We start from the raw sequence: 13,054 nt of genomic DNA on the forward strand, positions 1-13,054 counted from the left end.
AATTGGTTCAGCTTTGGAAATACTGAGTTTAAGGAAAATATGCCAAAAATGTGGTTGCAAATATTGATGAAGAAGAGATCAGCAATTTGGCTGTCAGTTTATGACAATGGGAGCAATAGGAATAGAGAAATGGGGCTACAGATGGACTGAAAGTGGAAAAAATACTCTTCAGTGTCTTTTAGATTGGGTAGTGATATACTGATTCCCTGAACATCAAAGACACTACCTCTGCTCCAACTGCCACACTATTAGAGGCAGACGTTCCCTCTATTGTCCTCCAAGGTGCAGAGGAATTAGATTCATTGAGGGAGCATCAGAGGAAACCTTGAAGAAGAGGCACTGGTTAGAACTTTGTTTCCTATGCTTATAGCATTGTGTCTTATTACCTCCTTTTCAGGATAAATCCATGTTGGCCTCCTTACATTAGTTTTTTATAACAAGGGGAAGTCGACTAAGGGAACATGAGTAATCAGTCACCAGAAGTAATACTTAATTCATCTGCAACTGTATTTAGAAGCAGAGCTGGTACCAGAACCTTCTTTCATGAGCATAAACACACCCCAGAATGGGGCCTCACCTTGAAAATCTGGGCCTCCTCTCACACTTTGAAAATTAATAGTTGATGCTCCACTCCTTCAGACAGGAATCTCCAAAAATGAGTGTCTTATGTATCTTAGAAAATGAGCTTCACATAACCTTCAGCTGAGGTTTAAGATCTGTTAACCTCTGGAGAGGTGAACCTAAGCAGTGAAGATACCCTCAATATGAACAGTAAGATCCCCAAGGTGAAGGTGAGAAAAAGGGAGAGAGAGAAATCCTTATCCATTTTCCAATATCATAAAAATATGAATAATAATAGTTTATAGAGTCCTTATTTTATGCCAGATTCTGTTCTGGGTGTTTTAAAATTTGTATGTTATTTAATGTTTACTTCAGGCCCATAAGGTTGTGATTATTACTATCTTCATTTTACATGCTAGAAAACTCAGACTTAATAGGTCAAATCACGGAGCCAGGATTCAGCATCAAGTTTCCCTGATCTCACAGTCCATACCCTTAACCTCTGAACGTGGAGATACAGCAGACGACAAAGGCAGAATTGGAAGAGAGTAACAAAACCAGAGCATGTGGTACATAAGGTAGAAAGGGCTGCCGATTAAGGCTTGATAAGGAAAGAGTTAGAAAGTGGATGTGTTCACCCAGGCAAATAGCAGGCACTCTTACTCTTTCTGAGATATGAGAGCATGGTAGGTATGGGAGAAGGATTTTAGAGCAGGAGTTCTGTGAACAGCCAGATGCCAGTCACAATGAGGAAATGGGGGTAGATTTTGGAAAAAGTAAACAATAAAAAAACTATGTAATAGAATGGAGACCACTGTGAGCAGAGTGGAAAGGCAAAAAGGAAATTAGCGTAGGTGGGAAGGGCCAGAAGAGGAAGGGAATGAGAATAGGAGAGCCAATATCTAAGCCAGAGGTTATGCACCTTGGACAGTGATTACAGATAATAGATGAAAGGAGAAATATGCGAGTGACATTACCGTAGCTAAATGGTCTTCAAATGGTCAAAATGCCTTTGCTGTGAGGTTGTGATGGAGTTTTTGGAAAGTCTGACTCTGAGGACACAAGTTGAATTGATAGTGACAATAGTGATATTTGTGAATTTTACTCATCTCTTAGATTCTTTAACACTACTTTTTAAATTAGTGATTTGTGTGAGCTAATTAAATTTTTATTCACTAATTTTAGGTGGCATGAATAATTAACAAAGTAATCCAAGAGATCATGAAAAGGCCTATGTCACAGGATATTAAACTAGGACTTTTCCTGTTTCATGATTCTGATGTAGGCAACAAACAAGAGTTCTAAAGGGAAGAATTAGGACACACAACTGACTTGCTACTTTATAATTATTTTCTTAAATGAGATCATTGAACTTTAGTTAGATCCATTTCCACTCAATGCATGACATCTTCAGGATAGGTGATGACTTATCCAAAGGCTATGCTCATTTTCTTCAGACTTTGAATAGAAGACTCTTCCAAGAATAGCAGTAACTTTGTTAATATGAATGATGATTGCAGCTTTCAATTAAGGGAAGAACTACTGCAGGAGTCCATTCCTTCTTTTTGAACAATTTAAAATGTTAAGTAGAAATTTTATAGCTTCACAAAATACTGACCTTCAAGCTATATAAGAAAGGACCAAAAATTTACTAAAAGGAAGCAAGTGGAAGCTTGTAAAGAAATGTCAGTACACTCTTACCACACCCTTGTCGGGCAAGGAGGGCATGTTTCTTTTTCATTTTAAGTCAAGTGAAAGCATGGTTTCAAGAGGACCCCTTAGGGAGCTTGGCATTCATTTTCTGGAATTTGGGACAACTGAAAAAGAAAGAAACTGCTCATTGAGTTACTCCTGAAAAACCAACAAGTCTAAAATTGACAGTCTGTATTCAGAGTTGCTACCGAATGAGAAGATAGAGGGTAAGAGTGGGAAAAACAGGTACCTCTTCACAGACTGTAGTATCAATATGTGGTATCAAGGTATGACTACAGGTATGGACCTGCAGAAGGGAGCTGGCTGTGGCTTGTCTTGTAAGTGAACTCCTAGGAAAAGGGTTTGGGGGACGTGGAGGGTGGGGAACTGGACAGTGATCTCAGGAAGAAGCTGGAAACAGCTGAACTGCTGAAGGGCAGGGGCTGAAGCAAAGTCATGAGCAACCAGCTAACTAAGAAAGCATTTCTGGTGGGAATGAGCTCCAGTGGAGGCAGACCACAAGGACTTCTCTGAGTAACTCACAGAAACAGGAGCAAGTGCCACCTCTTGGTCCTCAATACAAGGTTACTCTTGCAATAGACATCACAGAGCGCCTTTGCCCTTTACCACCCTGCCTTCCATTCCATACTTTTCCCCAACCCAGCCCAACCCAACACACATAGAGGAGGATCCTGGGACAGCAAGGGAAGCGTGCAGGAGGAATGAAGAGTAAGAAGGGGAAATAGAATAAAACCCTCACCCTGCCTCTCATACCCAAGCATCTTCCCCACTGCGACATAAAGCAGACCAAAGTTGAGGGGAAGAGGAAAAGCTTAATATTAGGCAGTACTGGACTTTTTTTGAGGTACTGGGGTGGAGAATTGAACCCGGAATCTTGTATGTGGGAAGCTGACACTCAACCACTGAGCCACATCGCTCCTCTGAGTTGGTTTTCTCATTTGTTTGCTCCTTGCTTGTTTTTTTTTGTTTTGTTTTGTTTTGTTGTTTCTAGGAGGCATCAGGAACTGAATCCAGGACCTCCCATGTAGGAAGCAGGCACTCAAACACTTGAGCCACCTCTGCTTCCAGTACTGGACTTTTTAGTATGAGTTTGAAACAATTTGTTAATACCCAAGAGTGACCAAAGTGAAGAAATATGCCTGAGATTTCTTCAAGAAGGAGTTAGCAGAGCAGTTAAATGGGTAATAGCGACTAAGGACAATATTGCTTGTGCTTTGATGCTCCTGAAACCAGTTCCTTCAATACATGGCCTACGCTACTAGTGATGAGAGTTACAAGGAAAGCAGAGCTTACAAACTCAAATGTGTATCTGAGGCTGAGTTTAAGAAAAAAACACAGATCCTCATAGATCCTGTGGTAAGCTGGAGAGCAAACGACCCCTAAAGAGTACATCTACAACCAGTTGTTGGCATGAGGAAGTGGTGATGTTCCAACTGTTGTCAGATATTCCCCTTTTTAAGAGTAGCGAATAAAAAAGAATCTGTAATTTTACATGAAGTCTCCTAAGTATTAAACATTAGCAAATTAGTTTCCTATTTGTGCTGTGAAAAATTGCCATAAATGCAGTTGCTTAAAACAGCATAAACTTATATTCTGGGCATTCTGGAGGTCAGAGTCTAAAATGGATTTGCAGAACTGTGTTTCTTTTGGAGGTCCAGGGGATAACCTGTTTCCTTGCCCTTTCCAGATTTCAGAGGTCACCTCCAACCTTTGGATTATGGCACCCTTTTGTCATCTTTAAAGGCAGCAGTGTAAAATATTCAAATCGCTTTCTGTCCCTCTGCCTCCTTCACATGGCCTTCTCTCTGATTCTGATTTCTACGGCCTCTCTCTTTTAAGGACTGTTGTGCTTACATTGGTCCCACCCTGATGATCCAAGATAATCTCTCCATCTCGAGGTCACTAATTTAATCATATCTACAAAATCTCTTTTGCCATATAAGACAATTCACAGATTCCAAGGATTAGGATGTGGACATATTAGGGCTCAGTACATCACAGCAACCAAGACCAAAATCACAGTATGTGAGTGAACATAAAATGGGCTAATTAAAACATATCTGTGGAACAAACTCATCTTGTAGTTTATCAGTTTGCAATCTTTGAAACTTTTTGAGTTCCTTACACTTTGTTTCTCTAACTTCTTATGGCATGTCTTACCTGGCAAAGGGTTTCAGGCTTGCAAAGATGTTATACAATGAAATAGTAAATGTAGATGGTGGAGCTTGTTTTAATTTAATTCTATGTGAGCCAAGAATTGTGTGGGCAATATATTTGAAAGTTTTTACTTTTTTGGGTTGAGAATTCTAAAATGTATTTTGTACTGCATGTATATACAATTTTCTAAGGCATGTGGCTACAAATATGATTTTAGGTTCTCATATAACTTAGCTGTCAGTGAAAATAGACTTTAGTGACTTCATTTGAAGAAATATTATGATTTCTCAAAATCTGTCACATTGGCAACCTCCTAAACTGTGTAAAAAAGCAGTATAACAACACATGGCATATTTTATCTCAATTGTCCTTTTAATGCTTTGTCAGTTCTTTTTGGCATTATACATAAGATAGAGATTTCTGACAACAAAATCACCACCCAGGACTAGGAGATGGTCCTAAAATAATGCATGTGCTGCTTGTGTTATAAAAGCAAGTTTTGTCTAAAACAGAAGAAAAACCTTTTGTTCTTGAGTTAATTACCTCATTATATTGTAGGTACATAATCCTTTCTGAAGAAACAAACCCATTAAAAGGAAATTCACAAAATATTATGGATTATAAATCCAAACCATGCAAAAATATTAAAGTTGTTGACTTCACATAATAAAGGGTCTGTGTTAGTAAGAAGGTATTTAAGTTTAAGCAACTAATGTTTTCATAATGTTTCTATTTTTGCCCACATAAAAACCCTCTTTTGTTTGTAAATAAAAAGGGGAAATATTTCATTGTGGCACTTCCATCAGTAAGCTAAACAGTAAGTAAGGTCCTACAGTTAATCACAACATTTTCTAAAAAGATTTAAAGTTGGAGCTGTACTTAGCTATCTTCTATGCACATATAAAACATTTGCTCACCAAAACTAACTCATTCTTTTAGCATCAGGTTTTGCTTCCAGTTAGGATTACTTCAGAATACATAAATACAGATTTCATACTAAGTTAAAAAATCAGAAAGGTTTTCCATATGATTGTACAACTTCTAATGGTAAAAATCTGGAGGTATAAGAAAATATTCAAAAGCAAATCCTGGTTGCTTGAAAACTATTCAGGGAAATATACTCTTCCTTTTTATTTAATTTCACTACACTATCATATATGAAAGAGTGGAAGGAAAAATCCCTTGAAGCTGGAGAGCTGAGACTATTACCCCTTTGTAGAGCCTGTGGCTGTTTCTTCTGAGAAGTGTTAGTCAAAGCCACTTTGAAAGCCTCACATTCCTTAGCAGAACCAGCAGAGCAAGGCCAGCTCCTTCAGAGTTAGCTAACTTGCTAAAAGAGCATTACAGAAAAAACATATTAGGATCATCCTGAAATGACCATTTCAGAAATTACCTCTGTGTAGCCTATGTAGCAGAAAAGTATTGGGCTATGAAATCAGGAAATGAACTATTGTTTCAACACTTGTTATTTTGTCCTTTAGAAGACGTTACTCTGCTATCTGTTCTTTGCATGGTTCATGGTATTGGGAAGGCTATCACATTTTTGTTATGGAGAATTCCTGAGGAAAGCCAAATACTTATATATATATGTTTGTTTGTTTTTCCCCAAAGAATACAGCAGTTTATGTGGATGTCAATAGCACTTCTTTTATATTTTCTAGATAGAGTAGAATGTACTGTGTTAAACAAAAACTTTCTTATGTTGAACACATTTGGTACTTGTGAGTAGGGACGATAAATTCCAGTCAGGAAGGAAAACAAGGGAGTAAACATGTCAATTGTGCACATGCAGATACAAGTACATATTGTTACGTAATTTTTGGTAAAAACATGTGTGGGGCTTAATAGAAGATGATTAACTTTCAGTCACATCTAACATGCGTAAAACTGTAAGGGGATATAATTTAATTGACCACTGCAAACAAAATATGAACGATTTTAATTTTTTGCTGATGATATTCATTTCTAATCCAACCCTAAAAAGGAAGCACCCTCTGCTGGATTATGTAAGCTATAACTGTGACCCAAAAACGTGAAAGAGAATAAGAGCAAGTCTAGCTACAATTCTAGAGATAAATTATTACTGTGTCTCATGGAGGTAGTCACTGCCTTGAGTTTGATCTGAGACAAACTTTTGGAGACTGAAAATATAGCATTTATTTTCTACATTTTAGGGTAAGGATTTAATATGGGTATAAAAGACGTGTGTGAAGGCATCAAATGTCCATGGAAGTTGATAGTTCCCCAGTTACTTAAAACAAGAAATGGTTTATCTATTGCAGTGATTAAAACATTCAAACTCAGATTATACTCAATGGTTAAACAGTATAAGAATTTCAAATTAGTTGTGCAAATTCTCCTACATGTGGAGATGAAATAAATACTAAACAATTTCCTGGTTATAAAACTTTAAAAGTATTAAGTGAATATTCTTCCAGATTAAATTAGAAAATAATATTCATTCATTCAATACACAATTATTAAGCACCTATTTTCCCTAAGAAACTTTTAATATTATCACTTACCAAGATTTTCCATCTGACGGTTTTCCAGTTTAGTCATTTGCCATTTAGTATTTACTATGAGTAAATAGTATTTGCAAGTACATAACACCTTGGTTCTTGTTGCATGAATGAATAACTCTATAGTATAATCAACATAAGCATTCATCTCTAAAACATATACATTCAAGTTTAAGTCTGGAAATGAGCAGAACTTGTTTTGTGTTATTGCAGCTTAAAATACCTCCAGAATATGCAGAATGTATGTTGTGACTTGTCTGATCAGATTACCCTCTGCATTTATCTATAGAAAATCTAGTCTCTACTGATTAGTATCAATTTATTGAAGGTTTTGGATGCTAGAATACATGCTGAAATTTACTTGTGGTTAGAATTCTCAAGCTTCTTGAAAAAGATTTCTTTTTTATTTCTAGCTTGATGTCTCTCATAGTATTTATGAAGCATCAGTGTTTCTGAAGTAAATTTTTTAATACAAAAATTTTAAAGATTAGTCATGCATACAAGTTTTCCATATATTATCTCATCACCAACACCTTACATTGTTATGACACATTTGTTACAAATGTGAAGAAAGAACATCATTGTAATGTTACTGCTATCTTTAGTGTATAAGTTATATTTTGTGTATTTCTCTCACAAACCATCCTATTATTAACACCATGTATTAGTATTATATATTTGTCGTAGTTAAGAAAATGGTCTCATATTTGTACTGTTAACCATAGTCCATCATTCACCATGGGGTTCACTGTGTTATATGGTCTTCTGAATTTTATAATCCATCCAAAGTGTATACTCCGTGGCTCTCAGTTTCACCACAGAGTTGTTCTGTCATCAGCTCAGTCCATTTCAGAATGTTTTCATTACTACAAAAGGAAAAAATATCCTCTCTTTATTGACCCTTAGCATTGATATAGTACCTTTTTTGCCATTGCTGTAAAAATATTATATAATTGTTAACTATAGTCTATACATTATACTAGTTGTATCTTTCTCATATATTTCCATATTCTTAACACCTTGTAATAGAGGAACATTCTTGCATTTGTCCTATTAATCACAATCATTCTCCATCACTGAAATCCCTAGTGCCTAGATTATTCTCTTTCTTTCAATTGACATTAACATCCCTAGATTACCACTTCAGCCACATTCACATTTATAAATCTGCAATGTTCGTTATACTCACTATAATGTATTGCCATTACCATCAACTTTATCCATTTCCAAATTTACAATCCATTTTATTAAACTTTCTACATACATTCAGTATCAGCTCCCTTTTCTCAAACCACATTCTATCTCCTAGTAACCTATACTCTAGAATTTACCTCCATGAGTTTAAACATTGTATTTAACTCATATTAGTGGGACCATACAATATTTGACTTGTGTCTGGCTTATTTTACTCAACATAATGTCCTCAAGGTGCATCCATGTTGTCATGTGCATGCTGGCTTCATGTCTCCTTAGAGCTGAATGGTATTCCATCATATATATAGACCATGTTTTGTTTATCCCTTCATCCATTGATGGACACATGGGTTGCTTCCATCTTTTAGCAATTGTGAATAATGTTTTTAAGAACATTTTTGTGCAAATGCCATTTTGTGTCTTTGCTTTCAGGTCTTCTGAATATATTTCTAGTAGTAAAATTGCCAGATCTGTATGTCAGTCTATATTCAGCTTCCGAGGAACTTCCAAACTGTCTTCCACAAAGGCTGCACAATTTTACATTCCCACCAACAGTGAAGGAGTGTTTTTATTTCTTTGCATCTTCTCCAGCACTTGAAGTTTTCTGATTTTTAATAATGGCCATTCTGTAAGGTGTGAAATGATATCTCATTGTAGTTTTGATTTGCATTTTCCTAGTAGCTAGTGATGTTGACATCTTTGCATGTGCTTTTTTGTCTTTTTGTATTTCTTCTTTGGAAAAACGTCTGTTCAAATCTTTTGCCCATTGTTTAATTGGGTTGCTTGTCTTTTTTACCATTGAGTTGTATAATCTCTTTATATAACATGGAAATTAAACCCTTATTGGATATGTGGTTTCTGAAAATTTTCTCCCATTGAGTAGTCTGCCTTTATCCCTTCTAAACAAAGTCATTTGAAGCACAGAAGTGATTGATTTTAATGAGGTCCCATTTTTTAATTTCCTTTTTCTTTCATTGCTTGTTCTTTGGGTGTAAGTTTTAAGCAACCACCACCTATCACAAGATCTTGAAGATGTTTTCCTACATTTTTTCCTAGGAGTTTTATGGTACTAGCTTTTATATTTAGGTCCTCAATGCATTTTGAGTTAATTTTTGTATAAGGTATAGGTAGGGATCTTCTTTCTTTCTTTTAGCTATGGATATCCAATTCTCCCAACACCATATTTTAAATAGACTGTTCTGATTCAGGTAGGTTTGACCAGTTTGGTCAATCACTTGCTCACATATACGTGAGGGTCTATTTCTGAATTCTCAGTTTTGTTCCATTGGTCAGTAGGTCTATCTTTATGGCAATACCATGCTTTTTTTCCCCACCATTGTAACTAAGAAATATGCTTAAAAGTTTGGAAGTGAGAGTCCTCCAACTTTGTTCTTCCCTTTAAAGACATTTTGACCTATTCAGGACCCCTTACACTTCTAAATCATGTAGTAAAGCTTTTCAGAAGTCTGCATAAAGATAAAAAAATAATACATCTTTATAGTATAGATCACAAACCCTAGTGCATTTATGAATAAAGGAGGACCAATAATATTTAAAGAAGTCAATCCTAGGTTGATACAAAGCAGCTGGTAGAATAAAATTAGAAAGTAGGCTCCATTGTTTCTCTGAGATTCTGTTACAGAAGACTGGAAGTTACTTGAAAGCAACAACAATTTCTTATTCTTTGTATCTGCCAACCTTAAACAAAGTAGCAAGAACAAAGCAGTCAGTAATAAATAATTGTTTGATTCTTTTTCTTGAAATCTAGTTTATAAAGTTAATTTGACAATCTAAGGTGTAGAGCAGTTTTCTCCTTTTTCATAATAACTGCCATATTAGCATGCTGATATCATTTTGATGTCTTGCTCCATTGATTATCCTCTCTGACTTCTGTCTTTTTCTCGTACTTTTCAAAATCATTCATTTCTTTTTCTCCATTGGTTCTTACAGATAAGTCTGTTTCATATTTAAAAATGTTCTTACCTTTCATTCATTTTAAGATCGTTCCCCTCTTCTCTTATTCCCTTCCTATATACACTTCTAAAAAGTATTCAGCAGACTTGCTGTCTCCACCTTCTTATTTTTCATTTTGACAGTACTATTATAATTTCATAAGCCATCCTTAGTGGCTCAAAACTGCAACAATCTTTTACCTTGTGTGATCATTAATTTCGTGTGCCAACTTGGCTAGGTTATGGTATCCATTTTGGGGGGACAGCAAGCATTGACCTGGTTATTACTGTCAAGGTATTTCATGGACTTAAATCATTAGTCAGTTGATGGTGTCTATGGCTGATTGCATCTACAGTCAACAAAGGAGATTGCCTTTAGCAACGAGAGGAATCTCATCATCCAGTCAGTTGCAGACCTTAACAGGAGAACTGAGGATTTCAACAGCCAGAAAGAATTTCTATTTCTATTTAAGCCAGCCAGCTTCTTCTGGGGAATTCAATGTCATCATCAAATTCTCAACTTGTGTTCTGCCCTACAGAATTGGATTTGCCAATCCCATGGTTGTGTGAGTCAATTTCTATAATAAATCTCATAATAGTTGCATATTCTGGAGAACCCCGAACAATGCACCTTGTTCACAGATCTGCAAATTAGGCAAAACTTGGTGGGAATGATTTGTCTCTGCTTTACTCAGTGCCAACTAGGTCAACTTGAGTAGGGTAGAGAATCCATTTCCAAGGTTGTACAATCACATAGCTAGCAAATTAATGCTTGCCATTGGCTGGGAGCTCAGGCCAGGCTGTTGGTTATGAGCCTTAGGTCCTCTACGTGTAGGACACTCCATATATCTGCCTGGACTTTCTCAAAGATGTGGTTGGGTTCCAAGTGTTAATATTCCAATAGGTAGGAAATTCAAGATTCTCCAAGAGATAGTCTCTTAATGTCTGAGTCTGAAAACTAGCACAGTACCACTTCTGAGGTGTCCTATTAGTTGAATGGTCTCAGAGCCCATTCAGATTCAAAAGGAGAGGGCACGGACCCTATGCTGCATAAGGAGTGGTCAAAGAAATTATTTAATCTGCCACTCTTCCTTTTTACCCAATTGCTACACAGAGCTACTTTTGCTAGTATCACCAAGGATTGCCTTTTCGGCAAATCTAAATTGATCAAAACTCTTTGGTATTTATCTTAAATGGCATCTCTTTTCGTTCATCAATTTAATGTATATTTATGGAGTCCTATTATATTCTGGTTCTACTATGTTTCCAAGTAAATAGGTAAGCTGATATTACAGTGTGATGTTATAAGTTTCCAGGGAATAATAAAGCAATACATTCTTTGAATAATAGGACAATTATAAGTTCAATAAGAAAGATTTCTCTTTTTAAAGACATTCATTCTGGTGTTTATAGGTTAGTCCATATAGTAATTTTATGACCAACTCTAAAACCATGCCATTGACAGATATAAAGATGAGCAAGCCACCCTCCTGCTCCTGCCCTTATGAAGTTTAAACTCTAAAGTAGGATGAAGAAAAGTAATCAGACAAACTGGTATAGAAGTATATGTTCTATTCGTTATTTTGCTCTATCTCTTAAGAAAGAGCATCATAGCAATTTTAGGAATACAAAAAGTTCATTTTAGCAATAATTCTCAGCAGCCTCTGATTCTTTAACCATTTCTGCTTTCTTCAGACTCTTTTCTCCCTTGTTGTCAGTGACACCCTTTCCCCGTTTCTTTTCTTCTATCTCTACCATATATTATTTAGTGTCTTTATGTGTAGGGATAAGATTCCTGTGTCTATTCCTTTAGCTTGTATTCTCCAATAGTCTCAACTTGCCCATCTTCTCTCATCATGTACACTCCTTCTTGGCAACCTCTGCCATACCTTTCACTTAGGCTTTAATTATCATCAGTAGATACATGACTCCCAAATCTACATCTATAGTCCAGATCTAGTCTTAGTCTCAGATATGGGTGTATGTGTGTATAGTAGTAATAGTAGATATAGATATATAGACACATGAAATAGTTTTCCCCAGAAAATCCTATAGGCCTCTCTCAAACCCAATAAGTTCAGTAGCTTATCATTGTGAACCATGCCTCTCTCAGATATTTCCTATCAATAAAGTTTTGTTTAGACCCCAAACCTGGATATTAGCTACGCTTCTAATGAAGAGGTCTTAAAGGGGTTGGTCATTTATTTTTTAATGTCCTGTTCTCAGTAGTAAAGGTCTATTACAAATTCATATTCAAGTATTGACAGGCCATCGAGGAAAGGATGTCTCAAATGTTTCTCACTTTTCTAATATGCATTCTATGGGTCTCTGATTTATTTTATCTCTCAATATTTTATGGTTTTATTTTGTATTCTGAGTGTAGTTAAGCATTGAATTTCCTTAATTTGTGCCTATTTACCATGGTATTATACTTATTCTTGCTGTCAGATATTATGAAATATGTTGCCAGTAGTCTGGGTATGCTCTGATTTAAATTGATTATTTTCAAGCACCAATTAGCTGATATACATCTCATAGCATACCAAGACAACACCAAAGAAAGATAAATCACACATTGGATCATTCCAAATCAGTACATAGTTTCCCCATTCATGTTATAGTGGCATGGTATTCTATCACACGCCATACCCTACTTTATATAACCAATTCCATAGAAGTGCTCCATTTGTTCATTCATTCATTAAATAATTATTTATTGACTGTCTACTTATGCTAGGCACAGTTTTAGGGTACAATGAAAAACAACAAATCCCTGTTCTCATGGTTCTCACATTCTAGTGAGAGAGAGAGAGAATAACCAAGATTTGTATTTCCTTTCAACTGAACTCTCTGTTCACATACGTTGTCCATTTTTTCTGTTGGTTTGTTGGTCTTTTTCTCATTTATATTTAAGAATATATCTTGTGATTTCTCCCCTGTTAGAAATTCTCCAAT

The sequence above is a fragment of the Dasypus novemcinctus genome, chromosome 5 (genome assembly GCF_030445035.2).
Source record: "Dasypus novemcinctus isolate mDasNov1 chromosome 5, mDasNov1.1.hap2, whole genome shotgun sequence".
In the NCBI taxonomy this organism is placed as follows: Eukaryota; Metazoa; Chordata; class Mammalia; order Cingulata; family Dasypodidae; genus Dasypus; species Dasypus novemcinctus.